The sequence below is a fragment of the Trachypithecus francoisi genome, unplaced genomic scaffold (assembly GCF_009764315.1).
Source record: "Trachypithecus francoisi isolate TF-2019V2 unplaced genomic scaffold, Tfra_2.0 Lachesis_group6, whole genome shotgun sequence".
Taxonomy (NCBI): domain Eukaryota; kingdom Metazoa; phylum Chordata; class Mammalia; order Primates; family Cercopithecidae; genus Trachypithecus; species Trachypithecus francoisi.
This window is the reverse complement of record NW_022681471.1, coordinates 129,867,661-129,877,835: the sequence shown is the minus strand read 5'-3', so window position 1 is coordinate 129,877,835 and position 10,175 is coordinate 129,867,661. Positions and strand designations below refer to the sequence as shown.

General features: G+C 42.1%; 1 pseudogene; it reads right to left on the bottom strand.

The window, feature by feature from the left end:
• Positions 1-8,932: 8,932 nt before the first annotated feature.
• Positions 8,933-9,870, bottom strand: LOC117077435 (annotated as a pseudogene).
• Positions 9,871-10,175: the final 305 nt, after the last annotated feature.

The window sequence follows — 10,175 nt, the reverse complement described above, 5'->3', positions numbered from 1 at the left end:
AAGAGCAGCATTGGGCTAGCAAGTCCCACCTTTCGCCCTAAGGCGGTTTTCTCCTTTCTCAGTAAACAGAACATACAATTGGGTTTTACACTGAGATGTTCCATTGCCCAGGGACAGGCAGGAGACAGAGGCTTTTCTCTATCTCAACTGCCAAGAGACCTTCTTTCCTCTTATACTAGTCCTCCTCAGCACAGACCCTTTACGGCGTCAGGCTGGGGGACGATCAGGTCTTTCCCTTCCCACGAGGTCATATTTCAGACTATCACATGGGGAGAAACTGTTATCCCCAGACCGTTTGTTCCCCGAAGAAGACCACCAGAGTCCAGAGTCAAAGCCAAGCGGCAAGGATCTTTAATGCAAGTTCGAACTTGGTCCCTCCGTTCTACAACATACAAGAGGGCCCCAAACAATGCGTGCGCTTGCTTTTTATAGCTCGAGGTAAACAGGACTTGTCAGGTTACAGAGGAACAAGGCATTTCTCTAGGCTACAGCATTACAATTGGTTTACATGTTAATGTGAAGTTATGCTTTTAGCAGCCTTCTTATTGGTTCCTGCGCTTTTACAAACGGTTGTAACCTTATCGGAGCTTCTCCAGGTGTTGTTTTTCTTAATGTGTTTGTGTCGGGCCCAGGAAGTGGAGGCATATGGGGGGATGTGATGTGCTCAAGGCTGTGATGTGTTGAGGAATGTGTTCTTTCAAAACCTTGGACAATACCTAGCTTTCCTAGGCAGAGGTCCCTGTGACCTTTGGCAGTGTACCTGTCCCTGGGTACTTGAGATTAAGAGAATGGTGATGACTTTAAACCAGCATACTGCCTTCAGGCACTTGTTTAACAAAGCACACCCTGCACAGCCCAAAATCCGTTAAATCTTGAGTCACCACAGCACGTGTCTCTTGCAAGGACAAGGTTGGGGGTAGGGTCACAGATTAACAGCATCTCAAATACAGAACAAAATGGAGTCTCTTATGTCTACTTCTTTCTATATAGACACAGGAACAATCTGATCTCTCTTTTCCCCACATATATCTAAATCTAATTCCAAGTCAACAGGTTTTCCAGGAAAAAAAAGGCCATTGAGAAAACATAATTTAGTGTACGTAGTCTCTGAATTCCGAATACTTTAATGTTGCCTCAAGGATTTTTCACCAATATCTAAAGTGATTATGTGTTCTCATTTCCACAGCAATTAATCTACATTTTTATTTAAATAATTTCAAAGAAATATGCCTCTCTTGAGAATCTTAAACTAATAATTGCCTGAATTGTTTTTGTTGGTTCTGATAACACCAAGGTAAGAACAAGACTTTATAAGAAGTGGTCAAATTTTTGACTGAGGCTGGGTGCTGTGGCTCATGCCTATAATCCCAGCACTTTGGGAGACTGAGGCAGGTGGATCACCTGAGGTCAGGGGTTCAAGACCAGCCTGGCCAATATGGTGAAACCCCGTGTCTACTAAAAATACAAAAATTAGCCAGGTGCGGTGGTGTATGCCTGTAGTCCCAGCTACTCGGGAGGCTGAGGCACAAGAATCACTTGAACCTGGGAAGTGGAGGTTGCAGTGAGCTGAGATCGCACCACTGTACTCCAGCCTGAAAGACAGAGTGAGATTCCATCTTAAAAAAAAATTTTTTTTGTTGAGTGAATATGACAGAACTGTTATTTAGAAGGCTTCCCCTTCCCATTTACCACTTAAAAAAATTAACACAGATAGTACAAGTTAAGAAGAAACAGGGGGAGGAGGAGGAAAAATAAGACATGGAAAAGGAGGCCAATGATTTTCTTATTGAAATTATTTTGAAATCTATCTACATTAGTTCATCCACTTTGCATCCATTGTTAGTCATAGGAAGCTGCAAATGCAGAAAATGTTTAAAACTGCCAGTTGAGCATGAAAAGCTGAAATAAATGAAACACATTGAGTTGTTTCACATGAAGTTTAAGCCCCCTGTGCTTTTCATTATGTACCCCAACAGGAACACAAAGGGACCCCATCCAGGGGAGCTTCAATCTTCCTCTGAGGTGTTGCAACTTGGCAACCGTTTCACTGAATGCATGTATCCATTTGAAAATGCAAAGTAACACTGTTTTGTTACAGGCACCTGCAAATGTGCTTTTTCTATCAAGAGAGTGGAAAACTTAATGGGCCTCCCAGAAGAGCAGTTTCCCCTTAAAGTGGAAAACATTTCTCTTTCACAAGCATTCAATCAATAGTAATTTACTGAATAAGTGATGCGCAATTCAGGCAGAGCCGTGGACTCTGCAGCTCTCACAAACACAAACACAAACTCTCTTCTCTAAAGCACCTTCTACCCTCAGAGGACAAACAGACATTGACAAATAAATTAACAAACAAATAATTAGGAAATTCAAACAGCTCTGCAGGGCTGCCATGGAGTTCTAGTTTGATAAAGCGCAAATAGCAAACCTGTGAATGGTGATAAACCGGAGACCTGAAGAACTGAAAGGATTTGATCATTCAAAGAGCAGCTGGAAAAGAATACTGGGTATACGAACAGCACATGAGGGCAGCTATGAGTACGTACTTACATACACATGTAGTATATACATTTTATATACTACGTAAAACAATTATATATCTGAATTCTAACAGCTAATTATAGTGGGCTCCTTTTTAGTAAGGATATTTTTTTAAATGTGCAGATGAAGTCCATAATTCCACCATACAACTACACCATCTTACGTATTTTAAAATATGAGTGGAACTCTCTGAATGTTAATGTGTTGTCTTGCATCCTGGCCATGAGAGCAAAAGAAAACCCTGTCTGGTCTTCAAATGGAATTCAAATATAGGACATAACACAAGGAAATTCTTATGAAGAGTTTCACACACCATTTCAGTTGCTCTTAAGTTAAAAAAATAGAATGAATATATTCACTAAGTTACTTTTTTATTTTTTTGGACATTATGGCAGATTCTGATCTTGCTGTTTAACATACTTTTTGTATATATTTGTATTGGTTCAGGTTACAGTTTTTAAAATTATATCCAGCCTCATTAAGTCTAATTATATTTACTTCTAACACACTGATTACTTTAACCTTATTACCTTTATTTATTATTTATTTATTTTAAGTCAGGGGAGGTGGGCGGGAGACAGAGTCTCACTCTGTTGCTCAGACTGGAATGCAGTGGTGTGATCTCAGCTCACTGCAAGCACCACTTCCTGAGTTTAAGCAATTTTTGTGCCTCAACCTCCCAAGTAGCTGGAACTACAGATGCACACCGCCACACCCAGGTAATTTTTGTATATTAGTAATGATTGTGTTTCACCACATTGCCCAGGCTGGTCTCGAACTCCTGAGTTCAGGCAATCTGCCTGCCTCAGCCTCCCAAAGTGCTAGGATTGTATCTCTGAGCCACCATGCCTGGCTTTAAAAAATTTTTTTAATGTTTTTTGCCCAGGCTGGAGTGTAGTGGCATAATCATAGCTCACTGCAGCCTTGGACTGCTGGCCTCAGGCAATCCTCCACCACAGCCTCCTGAGTAGCTGGGACTATAGGCGCCTGCCACTGCATCCAGCTAATTTCTAATATTTTTTTTTTTTGGAAAGATAAGGTCTCATTATGTTGCCCAGGCTGGTCTTAAACTCCTAGCCTCAAACAATCCTCCCATCTCAGCCTCCCAAAGGATTACGGGCATGCACCACCACACCTGGCTAATTTTAATTTTTTTTTTTTTTTTTTTTTTGTAGAGACAGGGTCTCGCTATGTTGCCCAGGCTGTTCTTACTACCTTTTGCAAATCTCACATCTCATTCCCCAGAAGGTCTCTTTTACTGATCCTTCAACAGCAAATACATTTTATCTCTTTTATTGATCTGGCTCTTAAATCACGTCATGTGCAAGATATTGTTCTGTGTAAACGAATTGTCTCACTTAGTTTCTTTACCTGCCCTGGATAACAGGCACCACGCTTTTCTCTGTTTTACAAATTGGGGTATTACAGCCCTATAAGGCTACGTAATTTTCATAGGTTGTTAATGACAGGATAGCTATTTGAACCCAGTAATTCCAATTCAATAGATCATCTGGAGTCACACTGTCTGGAACTGAAGCATGCCTCTACAACCTAAGAAAATATATCACCAGGAAAAGTAATTGTGCACAAATGAATAGGCAGATTTTAAGTAACCTTTTGGAGTTTTAATTTGAGCAAATACAGTATAGCAAAGGCATTTTTATTTGACATAATATTATACATATGTTAAAAGAAAAACCTTAGACAATTTAAATTTAAAGTGTTTAATTGAGCAAAGAAGAATTCATGGATGGGGCAGTTCTCAAACCAGAACAGATTCAGAGAGACTGAGTCTGCTAGAGGTCAAAGGTATGGACAAAAAAGGAAAGTGAAACAGAAAATAAAAGTGAGGTAGACAAACACCTGGACTGATGAAAACTCAGCATTTTGCTTTATTTGAGCATGGTTTGAAAGGTGGCAGCCTTTGACTGGCCAGAAATCAGTGACTGGCACAAGAGTGAGTTCCAGTCTGTTTACAGACCTAGTTAGGCTGCACTTCACTGTGGACAGAGACACCTTCAGGATGAGCTTAAAATATATACAGAGGCAGCTTTAGGTTATATTTAGTTTAACACTTAGAAGAATAAAATATTGATCTGTATGCATGAGATATTCACATAAAGTAGTTTAGTTCTTAAAACTGAATAATTTCTAAATAACATAATTTCACAATTCAAATAAAGATATGTCCCTAAATTTGGGAAATTGTTTTACAAGCATTGTAAGAATTGTATTTTAAGCAAATTCAGTGACAGTTTCAACAACTCTGTTAACAAAATAGTCCATTTTAGGGGTTTGCAAAAAACTACTGGGCTAAAGAAACTGAGAAGGCATAACTATCTTTTCATATTCTGAATGTTTATAACTTCATTTTTCCTCGTGAATTATTTTCTATTTTTTGAACATTTTTCCTCAAATACTTGGATTTTTTTTTTTTCCTGTTGCTTTTAGTCTTTTACATCAACGAATAAGTCCCTCTCCAGCTAAAGATTCTTGCATTATCTGCAGGGCTTAGTGGTGTCCTAAGTCTTGTCATAGGATGCTCAGGTGTTTTCATATTCTGCTGCACAGATCTCTGCCCCCAAACCACAGGTTCAAGTAAATGATATTCTTTGACCTACTGATTATTCTGGTCAGGCATCAAAAGAAAATTGCAAATTTTCCGTAGGTTCCATGTTCACGTGCATATGAAATAAACATGACTCTAAAATGTATTGTGAGACTGTTTTCCTGCATTCATAAAATATGTATGCGACCCATCTCTCGAAGGATATCAGTGCAATGTTGACATGTCATTTTCTGTGCTGAAAGTCTCCTGTGAGAGCCTTTGTTTCAGCGCTTTCTTTTTTTTTTTTTTTTTTTTTTTTTTTTGAGGCGGAGTCTCGCTCTGTCGCCCAGGCTGGAGTGCAGTGGCCAGATCTCAGCTCACTGCAAGCTCCGCCTCCCAGGTTTACGCCATTCTCCTGCCTCAGCCTCCCGAGTAGCTGGGACTACAGGCGCCCGCCACGTCGCCCGGCTAGTTTTTGTATTTTTAGTAGAGACGGGGATTCACCGTGTTAGCCAGGATGATCTCGATCTCCTGACCTCGTGATCCGCCCGTCTCGGCCTCCCAAAGTGCTGGGATTACAGGCTTGAGCCACCGCGCCCGGCCTGTTTCAGCGCTTTCTAAGAAGAGTTTCAATCTAAAGTCATGCTGCTGATGTATCCATTAAGACACTGCACGTGTTTGATGTTGCACGGATTCCGCAGAAAATTTGACGCAAAATAAGTAAGTTTAAGTAAATGGATACAGCGATACTTGCAGAAGAAAGAAAATAATTCTGAAATTGTGCAATAGCTCTTGGAAACATGCTTAGACCTGCACTGGGATTTCTCTATGTGATTGTAGCAAATAGAACCCAACTTCTGCTCACATTCCTTATGAAGATTTCCCCTTTAGAGAAGTAAGACAAATAAGCATACTTTAGATTTATTTGTGTATCAATAGATATGTTTGTAGAAGTGCAATACGCTTCTTTTCTAAAGTTTGCAGAAATCTACAAATATGAAAAATGGATTTGGCTGCATCACCCACACCTACAGTCACTTATCTGTGTGCACAAAACTCCCCTCTCTTGGCTATTTAGTGTTGTCTGTGTCCATTCATGGACATCAGGATGGAAGACACCCCTTCAGAGGAGGAAAACATGAATAGTCACCAGAAAACTGTTCTTCCCGCTTCCAGAAAACTTGGCATGTTCCTTGTATGAAACACATGGAAAAAATGTTCTTGTATATTTGAAAGGAAAATAAAAAATAAAATCTCAGGGCCCCAAAATCACCATGCCACAAGGAAAAGTTCATCTTGGAAACTGAGTCATGCAAAACAAATGCCTCCCATTATTATTTTTATTTTATTTTTTATTTTTTTGAGACGGAGTCTGGCTCTGTCACCCAGGCTGGAGTGCAGTGGTGTGATCTTGGCTCACTGCCACCTCTGCCTCCCAGGTTCAAATGATTCATCTGCCTCAGCCTCCTGAGTATCCAGGACTACAGGCACGTGCCACCCTGCCCAGGTTATTTCTGTAGTTTTATAGAGACGGGGTTGTGCCATGTTGGCCAGACTGGTCTCAAACTCCTGAACTCAGGTGATCCGCCCGCCTCTGCCTCTCAAAGTGTTGGGATTACAGGCATGAGCCACTGCTCCCAGCCCCATTTTGCTTTTAAACCCATCTTCAAAGGTAGAAGGCTGTATCCCTCTCCAGGGGGCCTTCCACACAATTTGCTCCATAAAAAATTCTTTGTGGGCCCCAAGAATTTGACCCTAAAGCAGATTTCTTTTGAATTTCACCCCAACAATGTTAATTAAGAGCTTATCTTCACAGATGTGGAACAAAGACAGGACTAGAAATCATCCCTCCACTCACTCCCAGACAAATGCGTATTTGACTTCTTCCTTTACTCTATGTTTATTTTTATCTTATGTAAAATGCAGATTTACTGAGCATGAGATGAATGCATGATTGACTACTCCTGTATCACCTCAAAATGCAACATGTGGATTCAGTGAGCGCTAACCAAAGCCTCAAGAATGTGACCATTCATCTCAATGCCTCCCCTCCCTCTTTTTTCTCTTTCTTCCTTCTTCTCCTGCCTGTTTTTCTTCCTTTTTAATACTGAAGCCCTTAAAACCTCTTTTGGCAAAAGTGCAGGGCACACATCTTACTGTGGCTTCTGTCTCTTTTTTCTTGGGTGCATCCTCAAACTTGGCAAAATAAACCTCTAAATCAGTTGAGACCCAGCTCAGACACTTCTTTGGTTTACATGGTAGCAAAATCCAGCTCAGTTGGCAGGTCATCCTACATCAAATAAACTCTGCCAGCCACACCTAGGGCAACAAAAGCCAGGACACACTGTTGCTTCAGTATCCAACATTCTGGAGGTGAAGGGAAATGCAATACTGAAAATTAAAAGTCCCACTGAGAATTCAAAGGGAGTAATATTATGTTGTATAAATAGACTACATACTGTTTCTCTACTTATCTGTTGAGGAACTTTTTTTTTTTTTCAGACATAGTCTCACTCTGTTGCCCAGGCCGGAGTGCAGTGGCGCGATCTGGGCTCACTGCAACGTCCACTTACTAGGTTCAAGCGATTCTCTTGCCTCAGCCTCCCGGGAAGCTGAGATTACAGGCACCTACCATGCACAGCTAATATTCCTATTTTTAGTAGAGATGGAGTTTCACCATGTTGGCCAGTATGGGGTCCAGCCCTATCGGGCTTAGCGGGTGTTCTCCCCATGTGCGGAGATGAGAGATTGTGATAAATAAAGACACAAGACAAAGAGAAAACAGCTGGGCCCGGAAGACCACTACCATCAAGACATGGAGACCAGTAGTGGCCCCGAACCGCTGGGCTGGGCGCGCTGATACTTATTGCATACAAGATAAGGGGGCAGGGTAAGGAGGGTGAATCTTCTAAGTGATTGACAAGGTGAAGCAAGTCACGTGATCACAGGACGGGGGCCCTTCCCTTTTAGGTAGCTGAAGCAGAGAGAGAGAAGACAGCATGTGTCAGCGTTTTCTTCTATGCACTTACAAGAAAGATCAAAGACTTTAAGACTCACTATTCCTTCTACCGCTATCTTCTAAGAACTTTAAAGAGGAACCAGGAGTACGGGAGGAACATGAAAGTGGACAAGGAGCGTGACCGTTGAAGCAGAGCACCACAGGGAGGGGTTTAGGCCTCCGGATGACTGCGGGCAGGCCTGGATAGTATCCAGCCTTCCACAAGAAGCTGGTGGAGCAGAGTGTTCCCTGACTCCTCCAAGGAAAGCAGACGACTCCCTTTCATGGTCTGCTAAGTAACGGGTACCTTCCCAGACACTGACGTTACTGCTTGACCAAGGAGCCCACAAGCGGCCCTTATGTGAGCGTGACAGAAGGCTCACCTCTTGCCTTCTAGGTCACTTGTCACAATGTCCCTTCAGCACCTGACCCTATACCCACCAGTTATTCCTAGGTTATATGACTAATGCAACAAAGAGTAATATTAAAAGCTAAAGATTAGTAACGTTTATACTAGCGATTGATAATGTCCATGATCATCTCTATATCTAATTTGTATGATGACTATTCTTATTCTTTTCTTTTTTTCTTTTTTTTTTAACTGGCAACATTTTGGTGTTTATTGTCTTTTTTCCTAAGCATACAGAAATACAAATATATACATATAAAAATGAAGTTATGTTGTTGACAGAATTTGATATTTTGCCTTTTTCACTGAATACGATGGTCTTCTGTTGCTCTCCTGTCTCTTTCTATATTCTTCATCAGAGTTTATATTGCCAAAAACAGTCTTTCATTGACTGAATATACCATAATGTAAAACAATTTAAATAGCATTTATGATTTTATAGCTTTTAAAGATATATTCTGTATATTCATTTTTGTTACTTTGTATAAAATGTTAAAAGCTATAAAATGGAATATATCACAGTGTTGACAACTGATGCCTCCCAGCATGCAACTCAACTGGTTCAAGCTCCCTTTATGCTTCCCTAACTCCTCAAAGGCTGGGAAGGGACAGCAGGTTCGACACTGCACGAGGATATTGAAGGTCACATTCCGGAAGGTCCAGCTGAAAGTGACTGATTGCATTTTAAGTCACACATGGATAACTGAAGTTCTGTTTGTAAAGTTCACATGCTGAACTCCTACCAGCTGTAAAACAGAGTTGATAGGTTTGTGATCCAACCTATTCCTATCGCAGTGTATAAAATGGATGTTGTTACCTGGTCCTAAAATGAGGATTCCACCTTGCTGAGCTGGGTCTCCTTGAAAATCAAACTGAGGGCCAGTCACTGCCCGCCACAGGCTCTGAAGGCTTCCTGAGAGCAGATTTGATTTTACGTGGGGGCTCTGTCTTGAGGCGGCAATTTCTTCACCTATTTTCATTCCAATCTTTTATAAATTTCTCTCTCAGGATCGACATAGATTTCATGAGAATATCCAGTCGGTTTGCAAAAAGGCTCAATATGATGGTAGGATGACTGTCCAATCACTATAAGGGTGACACTTGCTTCTTGTAAGAAACTCTCGGGGATTTTGGCCAGATCCAGATGTAACACAGGAAATGCCGCACGAACACCACCACGGCGCGGCGCTCGCAGGACAGCGTGCGGAATGGTACCCGCCGCCTGCGGGCGTCCAGCACCGGCAGCTCGGCCATGGCGGTTGCCAGGGGCTGCCCACGGTCTGGGCCGCTCGGGGCCGGGACCAGGACCGGGGCGGCGCCGCCGCTAACCTGCCGTGTGACCGGGGCAGGCGCGGCCATGACACGGGGCGGCCAAGGGCCTGGGTCCGCTCTGCCAGCGCGGGGCAGGGCAGGGCACACCGACTATTCTTATTCTATTTTCTTTAATATGTTGAAACAGTCTGTGGCTTCGGTCTCTTGCTTCGGCACCCGGGTAATGATCCGCCCACAGGCCAGGCTGGTCTCAAACTCCTCGCCTCAAATGGTCCAGGGTATGAGCTACTGTGCTGGCCTGAAGCCTTGTTTTCACTTATTTAAAATATATACCTAAGAGTAGAATTGCTGGGTCCTAAGGGAATTGTATATTTCAGTTTTGGAGGAACCGCCAAATTGTTTTCTAC